Genomic DNA, 10,121 nt, shown 5'->3' with positions numbered 1-10,121 from the left:
GACCAAAGCAAGGAATTCTATTCTCACCATTTCAACATTGCACTGGAGGTCCAAACAAGTTCCTTAAGGCCAGAAAAACAAATAATAGGCCTTAATATTAGAAAGGAAGAAGTAAAACTGCTTTTATTAGGAGACCCTCCTACACTGTTAGTGGGAATGTAAATTGGTACAGCTACTATGGAGAACAGTATGGAGGTTCCTTAAAAAACTAAAAATAGAAGTACAATATGACCCAGCAATTTTACTCCTAGGTATATACCCAGAGAAAACCATAATTCAAAAAGATACAAGCACCCCAATGTTCGTTGCAGCACCATTTACAATAGCCAGGTCATGGAAGCAACCTAAATGTCCATTAACAGAGGAATGGATAAAGGAGATGTGGTACATATATACAATGGAATATTACTCAGCTATAAAAAAGAACAAAATAATGCCATTTGTAGCAACCTAGAGATTGTCATACTGAGTGAAGTAAGTGAGACACAGAAAGACAAATATATGATATCACTGATATGTGGAATCTAAAAAAAGGGTACAAATGAACTTATTTACAAAACAGAAGTAGAGTCACGGATGTAGAAAACAAACTTATGATACCAGAGGATAAGGGGGGGAGGGATAAATTGGGAGATTGGGACTGACATATACACACTACTATATATAAAATAGATAACTAATAAGAACCTGCTGTATAGCATAGGGAACTCTACTCAATACTCTGCAATGGCCTATATGGGAAAAGAATCTAAAAAAAAAAAAAGAGAGTGGATATATGTATAACAAATTCACTTTGCTGTACATCTCAAACTAACACAACATTGTAAATCAACTATACTCCAATAAAATTTTTTTAAATGATATAGAAAAAAGCTGCTTTTATTAACAGATGTCATGATTGTATACATCCTAAGGAATGCAACAAAAGTTTCTAGAATTAGGAAGTGAATTTAGCAAGGTTAGTGAATACTATATCAATATATAGAAATCAATTATATTTTAATATAGTAACAATGAAATACTGGGAAATAGTTTTCATTTACATATCATTCAATATATGAAATACTTAGGTATAAAATGAACAAAATATGTACAAGAATTATACACTGAAATCTACTTAACTTTTTTGTCACTTATTATAGATGATGATAAAAGAATAGATATACCATGTTTATGGATTAGATGACTCAAGATTATTATGATATCATTTGACCCCAAATTCATTTACAGAGTTAATATAATTCCAATCACTCTCCCAGTGGGCTTGTTTTGTAGAATATGACAAGCTGGTTCTAAAACTTACATGAAAGTTCAAAGGACCTAGAATCTCCAAAACAGTTTTGAAAAATAAGGACTCAGTTGGAAGACTCAGGAATTACTGTAATGCTATAGTAATCAAAATAGCGCAATATTAGCACAAAGATAAACAAATAGCAATAGAACATATTAGAGATTACAGAATCCAGAAATAATAGACCCACATGTGTGTGTGTCTAAGCAAAAGTGCCAAAGTAATGTGATGGATAAAAGGAGAGATTTTCAAGAAATGGGGCAGGAACAAGTAGCTATCCTTAGGAAAACAAATGAACCTCAACACTTACCTCCCACCATACACAAAAATTCACTTAACTTGGATCATAGACATAAATGTTTAAGCTAAAACTATATAATTTCTAGAAAAGTACACAGGAAAAATCTTCGCATATTGGCTTAACGCAAATATTTCTTAGAACATAAAAGTACTACTTATAAAAGAGCAAATTGATAAATAAGACTTTATCAAAATTAAAAATTTATGCTCCTCTAATAACACCATTAAGGAAATGAAAATGCAAGCCAAAGAATGGAATAAAATATTCTCAACACATACCTGGCAAAGTACTTGTACCCAGAATGTATACAGAACTCTTGCCACCAAACAGGATGAAGATAGCCCAATAAAAATAAAAGATTTAAACAGCTCACAAAAGAAATTATACAGATGACCAATAGGGCAAAATGCTCAAAAAATGTCTTGAAGTAAGTGAACATTTAGACCACATTGAAATAACACTGCACTCACTAGATTGGCTAAAAAAAGTTTTTTTAACATCTTTATTGGAGTATAATTGCTTTACAATGGTGTGTTAGCTTCTGCTTTATAACAAAGTGAATCAGCTATACGTATACATGTATCCCCATATCCCCTCCCTCTTGTGTCTCCCTCCCACCCTTCCTATCCCACTCCTCTAGGTGGTCACAAAGCACCGAGCTGATCTCCCTGTGCTATGCGGCTGCCTCCCACTAGCTATTTTACATTTGGTGGTGTATATAAGTCCATGCCATTCTCTTACTTTGTCCCAGCTTACCCTTCCCCCTCCCCGTGTCCTCAAGTCCATTCTCTACATCTGCGTATTTATTCCTGTCCTGCCCCTAGGTTCTTCAGAACCTTTTTTTTTTTAGATTCCATATATATGTGTTAGCATATGGTATTTGTTTTTCTCTTTCTGACTTACTTCACTCTGTATGACAGACTCTAGGTCCATTCACCTCACTACAAATAACCCAATTTCATTTCTTTTTATGGCTGAGTAATATTCCATTGTATATATGTGCCACTTCTTCTTGATCCATTCATCTGTCGATGGACACTTAGGTTGCTTCCATGTCCTGGCGATTGTAAATAGAGCTGCAATGAACATTGTGGTACATGACTCTTTTTGAACTATGGTTTTCTCAGGGTATATGCCCAGTAGTGGGATTGCTGAGTCGTATGGTACTTCTGTTTTTAGTTTTTTAAGGAACCTCCATACTGTTGTCCATAGTGGCTGTATCAATTTACATTCCCACCAACAGTGCAAGAGGATTCCCTTTTCTCCACACCTTCTCCAGCATTTATTGTTTGTAGATCTTTTGATGATGGCCATTCTGACGGGTGTGAGGTGATACCTCATTCTAGTTTTGATTTGCATTTCTCTAATGATTAGTGATGTTGAGCATCCTTTCATGTGTTTGTTGGCAATCTGTATGTCTTCTTTGGAGAAATGTCTATTTAGGTCTTCTGCCCAGTTTTGGATTGGGTTGTTTTTTGGATATTGAGCTGCATGAGCTGCTTGTATATTTTGGAGATTAATCCTTTGTCCGTTGCTTTGCTTGCAAATATTTTCTCCCATTCTGAGGGCTGTCTTTTCGTCTTGTTTATGGTTTCCTTTGCTGTGCAAAAGCTTTTAAGTTTCACTAGGTCCCATTTGTTTATTTTTGGTTTTATTTCCATTTCTCTAGGAGGTGGGTCAAAAAGGATCTTGCTGTGATTTATGTCATAGAGTGTTCTGCCTATGTTTTCCTCTAAGAGTTTCATGGTGTCTGGCCTTACAACTTAAAAGACTGTCAATAGCAAGTGTTGGTGAGGATGTGGAACAATTGGAATTCACATACACTGTTAGTGGGAATGTAAAATGGTACAACTACTTTGGAAAATAGTGTGGCTATATTTTAAAAAGTTCAACATCCACCCACAATATGACACAGCAATTCCACTCCTAGATATTTATCCAAAAGAAAGAAAACATATGTCCGCAAAAAGACTTGTCCACATGTGTTTTTAGTGGCTATTTTCACACTAGCCAAAATTGCACCTGAAATGTCCATCCCCTGGTGGATGGATAAACAAATATGGTAAATCCATACAATGAGCTACTATCTCACAATAAAAAGAAACAGACTACTGATATACACGTTTACATCTCAAAAACATGATGCTGAATAAAGAAGCTAAATACGTGAGAGTTTATCCTGGCTTGATTTTATTTATATGGTATTTTAGAACAAGCTAAGCAGTCTATACTAACATAAAGCAGATCAGTGGTTGCCTGGGCCTGGGTGTGTGTAGGTGGACTGACTGCAAAGAGGCATGAGGGAACTTTTAAGGAAATGGAAATTTTCCATATTTTGTTTGTGGTGGTAGATTTAGAGTAGATTTAGAAGTATATTAATTGGGCAAGACTCACCAATGTGTACAATTAATGTTAAAATAAATAAATAAAAATTGCTCAAAAAGCCCAGAACCCCTCAAACTTGGAAATAATCAGTGGCGTGAGTATTGTGTGCCTTGGAATATCCCTATAAGAGAGGAAGTTTCTGTCTGTCACAGAAATAGGTCATGACTCCTCCAAACATTTCCTGCTATTTATTTTTATTTGCGCTTTGATGGGAGGGGTGCTTTTGAATTCTCTTTTAGAGATAGAGGAATATACTTCACTCTAGCTTCCTTTTAGCTTCTACTTTCCCAAGGCCTGAGTTTAGACTCTGGAGAAATACTTATTCCTTAAGTTATTTTTTGGCATCCTTTGCTTCCCCTCCCTGCAACTCAGATCCCAGACAAGGCATCCTAGGAGGATATTTATTTTTGACATTAGAATAAACAAATATTAATTCTGTTTTGAGACTGCAGCGATCTACCTTAAGGCAACTGAATACCACCAAGTTTACTGCAATTCATTGATTTCCGGGTGAGCAGTAGACCAAAAACATAATGCTTACATAAGAAAAATCTTGCTTTTTTTCTGGTTTGTTTTCAAAAGAAAATTTCGTAATATTTGTTGACAAATATTAACACGTTAAATAGTTTATCTGGATAATACTTCACACAGCTGTGCAAACCAGAATTTTTTTTAAAGTTCCATTTAGCATGCAGCTTAGGCTAATAAATAAGTTCTGGTGTTGTGTGATGCTTGTGACAGCAGCACACAGAATGTCTTCCGGATTGTAAGTCAAAAAAAAAAAAAAAAAAATCAAGTCCGCATATAAGACCATTAATCTCATTGAATTAATCTCAAATTCAAACACCAATTTGATAAAGCTACAATATGACTACTGTACTTTTCATGTATTCTCATTTCAATAATTTTATCTATTCTCATGCAATGGCCCATTTCCAGGTTACTGCAAGTTTTATACAAATAAAAATTGACATACTTCAATATAATCACCACTTTCAAATCTTTCAGTGAACACTTAACTGAGGTTTTGTAATAATCAGTCCCTAACAAAATTAAATATTTAAATATTATGTAGTTATTGAAATAGACTTTGATTCATTCTAACATAGCTTCTGAGACTAGTTTTCTTATGAATCTATCTAATTTTTTTAAGTCACATTAGCCTTTGCTCTTTCTAATCCTAGACTAGCTTGTATGATTCATAAAGTAGTACAAATTAGTTAAGTGTTATATTACTCTTTTAATTGTTGCAATATTGCTGAAATAGGTCACCACCACAGGAGCTATTGGTTAAATAATTAACATGAACTTCTAAGTCTTGAAACTTTGAAAGTTTTCTTTATCCCAAGGAAGCCTTTTGCAACTGACTAAATCTAGGTTATACCCAGGCGTAAGTAGGGTGATCACAACTAGAACACTCCTGAAAGTGAAAAGTGAGCTATCAATAATTAACACTGGGACAACAGTAACTGTCTCTGGCAAACCGAGATCTTATATTATCTAGCTATAACTGTTCAAGCAGTAGCACAAGTCTTAAGTGGACCACGAACTTAACAATCATCATATAAATATCATTCATAATTTCTCAGGGTACTAGCTAGCATGGTAAGCAAAAAATCAGGGCCCCTATTTCCATGAATATAAGGTCTGAAAATTCAAAGGGTGACAATTAGGGGGAGATTAATAGAAGTTCTTGATCTTAGAAATCAAATTTGTCATTGTTGGGAGCCAGGAAGTCACTCTGAGCTGGTACACTACTGCATGACATTACTGAGGCTCTGTTCCAATCCTCTGCTTCCCCCCAGTGGAACTAAAGATGAAGTGCCAGCACTAGGTTTATAAATGCCCCCAACCCCTAGGAAGATTGTGCCATGCTCTGCAAACCCTGATGCTGCCACCTGTGCCTTCATTTTAAGAGGGAGTTTGGAGCTGGAGGGAGCGAAAACATTAAGAGATAGAAAAAAGGAGAAAGGGGCAGGGGGAGAGAAAATTAGAGTACCAAATCAAGATGTTCAATATATGAGCAGTAGGAGTTCCAGAATGAAAGAACAGACAAAGCAGAGTGAAAGGGGCAGGAAGGGAAGAGCATTAATAAAACAATGTAAGTAAATTTTCTAGAACTGAAGGAAGTTAATCTTCATATCTTTTAGAAGCCACTGAATGCCAGTAAAATGGACAGAAATACACCCACACTCAGAACAGATCATTGGAAAATTTCAGACTACTAGGAATTAACAAAACATCCTACAAGCTTCTGAAGACAATATGAAAAAGGAAGAGGGAGAAAAGGAGCAGAGAAGAAGGAGAGGCTACAGTGATGCAGCCACAAGCCAAGGAATGCAGCAGCCACCAGAGGGTGGAAAAGTCACAGAACAGATTCTCTCCTAGAGTCTCCGCGAGAGCACAGCCAAGCCTTCGCCTTGATTTCAGCCCAGTGACACAGATTTTCGGCCTCCAGACTGAGAGAAAAATAAACCTCTGTTATTTTAAGCCATCCACTTTGTGGTACAGTAGTCCCCCCTTATCTGCAGTTTCAGTTACCAATAGTCGACCATGGTCCAAAAACATTACATGAAAAAAATCCAGAAATAAACAATTCATAAGTTTTAAATTGAGCGCCTTTCTAAGTGACATGATGAAATATGCAATTCCCCTCTACCCTGCCCAGTGTGTGAATCATCCTTTTGTCCAGCATATCCATGCTGTATAGGCTACCCACCTGTTGGTACAGGGAGAAAGAGTATATATAGGGTTTGGTACCATACATATTGTTTCAGGCAGTATATATCCAAGGTTTCAGGCATCTATCTACTAGAGGTCTTGGAACATATCCCCCTCAGCTAAAGGGGGACTACTGTAATTTGTTACAGCAGCCAAAAGAAAGCAACACAACAGACTGCCCCAGATGCAGAGTGCACCCAGGCCATTCTGGAGCAAGTCAAAGACTATGGGAGAGACTTCCCGTCAAGACTAAATTGATGGGATACTTGATACATCTGCATGCCTTGAATGGAGAATTAGATAACTGGCTATGCTTTGGGCATTGAATTACTTGTTAAGTATAAAGACAAAACCAAACTAGTTTTTTTAAAGCCAGTATTTAATCCTAGGAAAAAATGAAATTGTTCAGGTAGAAAGAAAAAAAAAAGCAGTGCAAACTGCATGGCTCATCTGTAAGTAGCATTTACATTGTCATAATAATATAAATTACTCTAATATCTATTACTCGCTTGGGAAACAGGGGAGAACTAGAGTCTTTTTGTGGTAATGACTGCCCCAAATTCTCATCCTTCAAAGTGAGAACAACAAAATGCCCAAAGAAAAACCAAGTTAGGAATATATGCATGCTACTTAGAGATGTAGAGATAAAACACAAAATGATAAGTTTCAAAAGTTGAAAGCAGTGTCTTCTAGGGAGCAGTAATTGTAGGAAGAAGTGGGAAAGCAAATACTGCTGTTAGACTTTGTAGGAAAAAAAATTTGTGAGTGTATATTCATGTATCACTTTGGTAAAATGAAAATAAAAAATAAAAAACTGGAAAAATGATGAAGACATTAAGAGTTGGTTACATTCTAGGATTAATAAAATACAAAGTGAATGGACATTTTAAAACCAATTTCATAGCACTGTACAAATAGGTATATGTAGCTGAGCATTACATTTTCAGTGACTGTATCAGATAAAGATTCAAAAGGTACTATATTGCAAACACCTTGGAATGTTCTGGAAAACTTCTGCTTGAAGGCACATGGAGGGTGTGCAAAACACTGCAGATCAGACCCATATAAATCTGTCATGGGAAAGAGGAACTGGGCCCTGTTAGTCATCCTTAGTGGCTTCTCCTTAGCTGACGATTCTGGGTCTTTGCCTTTCTTCTCACATCCTTCAACATACTCATTCCAGTGCTTTCTATTTCAGCAAATTATGACCACTAATAAGACATCAACTCAATCTGCGCTAACACTTGTTTCTTTGAGGGTCTGCTTCTGGAACCACTCCTGCTGCCAAGAGCTGTACCAATGTGCCCAGTTAGGAAAGCAGACAACTCTGTATTTCAAGTAAAGTGGAATTTAATACAGAAAAATTGGTTATAGAATTGTTAGAAAGATCACAAAGGGCATATTGAAGTCACCAAGAACATTAAAAGCATTAAGCCCCAAAAGGGCTGGGAGAATGAAAAGAAAGTAGTGGGGTTGCCAGAACAGAAACCTGAGCAAAAGGGCCCCACAGGGTTGTGGCTCAGACCACGTGAGGAGAGGGTACAGCCTAGTGGTTGCTCAGAAGGCAAAGCTCACACTCACTCTGCCAAGAGAGCTGGGCCCAGCTGCTGCTGCTGCCTCTGAGGGTTGAAGCAAGACTGGTGCCCCGAGCACCTAAAGCAGCTGGCGGATGGAGCCAACCGTGTGACACGTTGTGACACTAATGGGAACTGGAAAGAAAGTCCCCTCTCCCTTCTCCTATGTTCAAATCTCTCTGTGACAGAAACGTTAGGGAAACTACATGTCAAGGGACTCTGGGAAATTTAGTTGGGAGAGTCACAGCTCCAGCATCACAGAGTAGACTACGAAAGGGTAAAATGATTGTTACAATAGATCAATATTAACAGCAAAGCATTTATACCTACTTAATGACAAACTACACTCATCCTGACTTCCCTCTAGGGAAGGACAGGGCATCTCTCTGTTCACATTGCCCATCTGCTCTTGCACGCTGTCTGCTTTATCCATGAGAGCTCCTCGCATCTTAATCATAGTTGTTTTAAATTCCCAGTCTAATAATTCCAACATTCCTGCCATATCTGAGTCTCGTTCCTGGAGTCTGGATCCTCTGTCTCTTTTAGTACGCCTTGTAATTTTTTCTTGATATCTGGACATGTTGTGTTGGGTAAAAGGAACTGATGAAAATATAATTTAGTAATGCAGTGGTAAGGTGTGGCGAGAGGGGAAGGATTCTGTGGCCCTATGAGTTTTTCAGTGAGGCTGTGCCCCTGCACTGTGAACTTCATCAGGGCTTCTCAGTCCCCCTCCCACCCCCTTAGGTGGGACAGGATGGCTAGAGCTGCCTGGAGCTGGCTATTTCCCTTCCCCCAGGTAACTTAGGCTCTGATAAAAACCCCAGAAGATTAGGCTTTGGTTAAATAGCTGCTCCTGAGGGAAGGCCTTGTTGAGAGGAACAAAATATGCTGGCATATTTCAAAAAGGTTCCTCTTCTCATCCCCCCTGCAGGAAGCAGGAGGGGATTTTTCTCCAATAATAACTGAGAATCCGGTCAAGATCCAGGAGGTAAAACTCAGAAGTGTGGAGGTCTCCTTCTGACTGAATCCCCCTGGAGTTGTTTAACTCTCTGTTTTTTTTTTTATAGCTACTTTATTTATTTATTTAATTTATTTATTTTTGGCTGTGTTGGGTCTTTGTTTCGTGCGAGGGCTTTCTCTAGTTGTGGCAAGCGGGGGCCACTCTTCATCGCGGTGCGCGGGCCTCTCACTATCGCGGTCTCTCTTGTTGCGGAGCACAGGCTCCAGATGCGCAGGCTCAGCAGCTGTGGCTCACGGGCCTAGTTGCTCCGCGGCATGTGGGATCCTCCCAGACCAGGGCTCGAACCCGTGTCCCCTGCATTAGCAGGCAGATTCTCAACCACTGCGCCACCAGGGAAGCCCACTCTCTGTTTTTAACTGAGCCTCCAGCAATTCTTCAGTTGCAGTTCAGGTCTTGCTACCCAATGCTGGTTTCTCTGGCAGTCACTGCTCCAGTTAGTTGTGATCCTCTGTATTCGCCTGTTGGTTTCTCCAATTTGGGGGGCAGCAGTCTGCCCTGAGACCTCATTTCTCTTATGGATCTAGGAAGAGTTGTTGATTTCTCAGTTTGTTTAGCGTATTACTTGTTGTTACGATGGTGTGGTGACTTCCAAGCTTCTTGCGTGCCAGATTGAAAACCAGAAGTTCTCTTACCTCTCTTTGCATACTCTCGAATCTACATACTGAGTCATTTTATATTGCCTATTACATTCCCATGTTTCCCAGCTGGACATTCCACTCAGAATATTTCAAGGTTATCTAAAATTTAACATGTTCAAATCAACCTCCCCTATTAGTCAACAAAACCACTTTCTCCTACGCATTCACACTGGAACATGGAGTTGTTTTG

This window comes from Balaenoptera ricei, chromosome 5 (assembly GCF_028023285.1).
Source record: "Balaenoptera ricei isolate mBalRic1 chromosome 5, mBalRic1.hap2, whole genome shotgun sequence".
Classification (NCBI taxonomy): domain Eukaryota; kingdom Metazoa; phylum Chordata; class Mammalia; order Artiodactyla; family Balaenopteridae; genus Balaenoptera; species Balaenoptera ricei.
The sequence above is the reverse complement of the archived record's forward strand: the minus strand, read 5'-3'. Positions refer to the sequence as shown.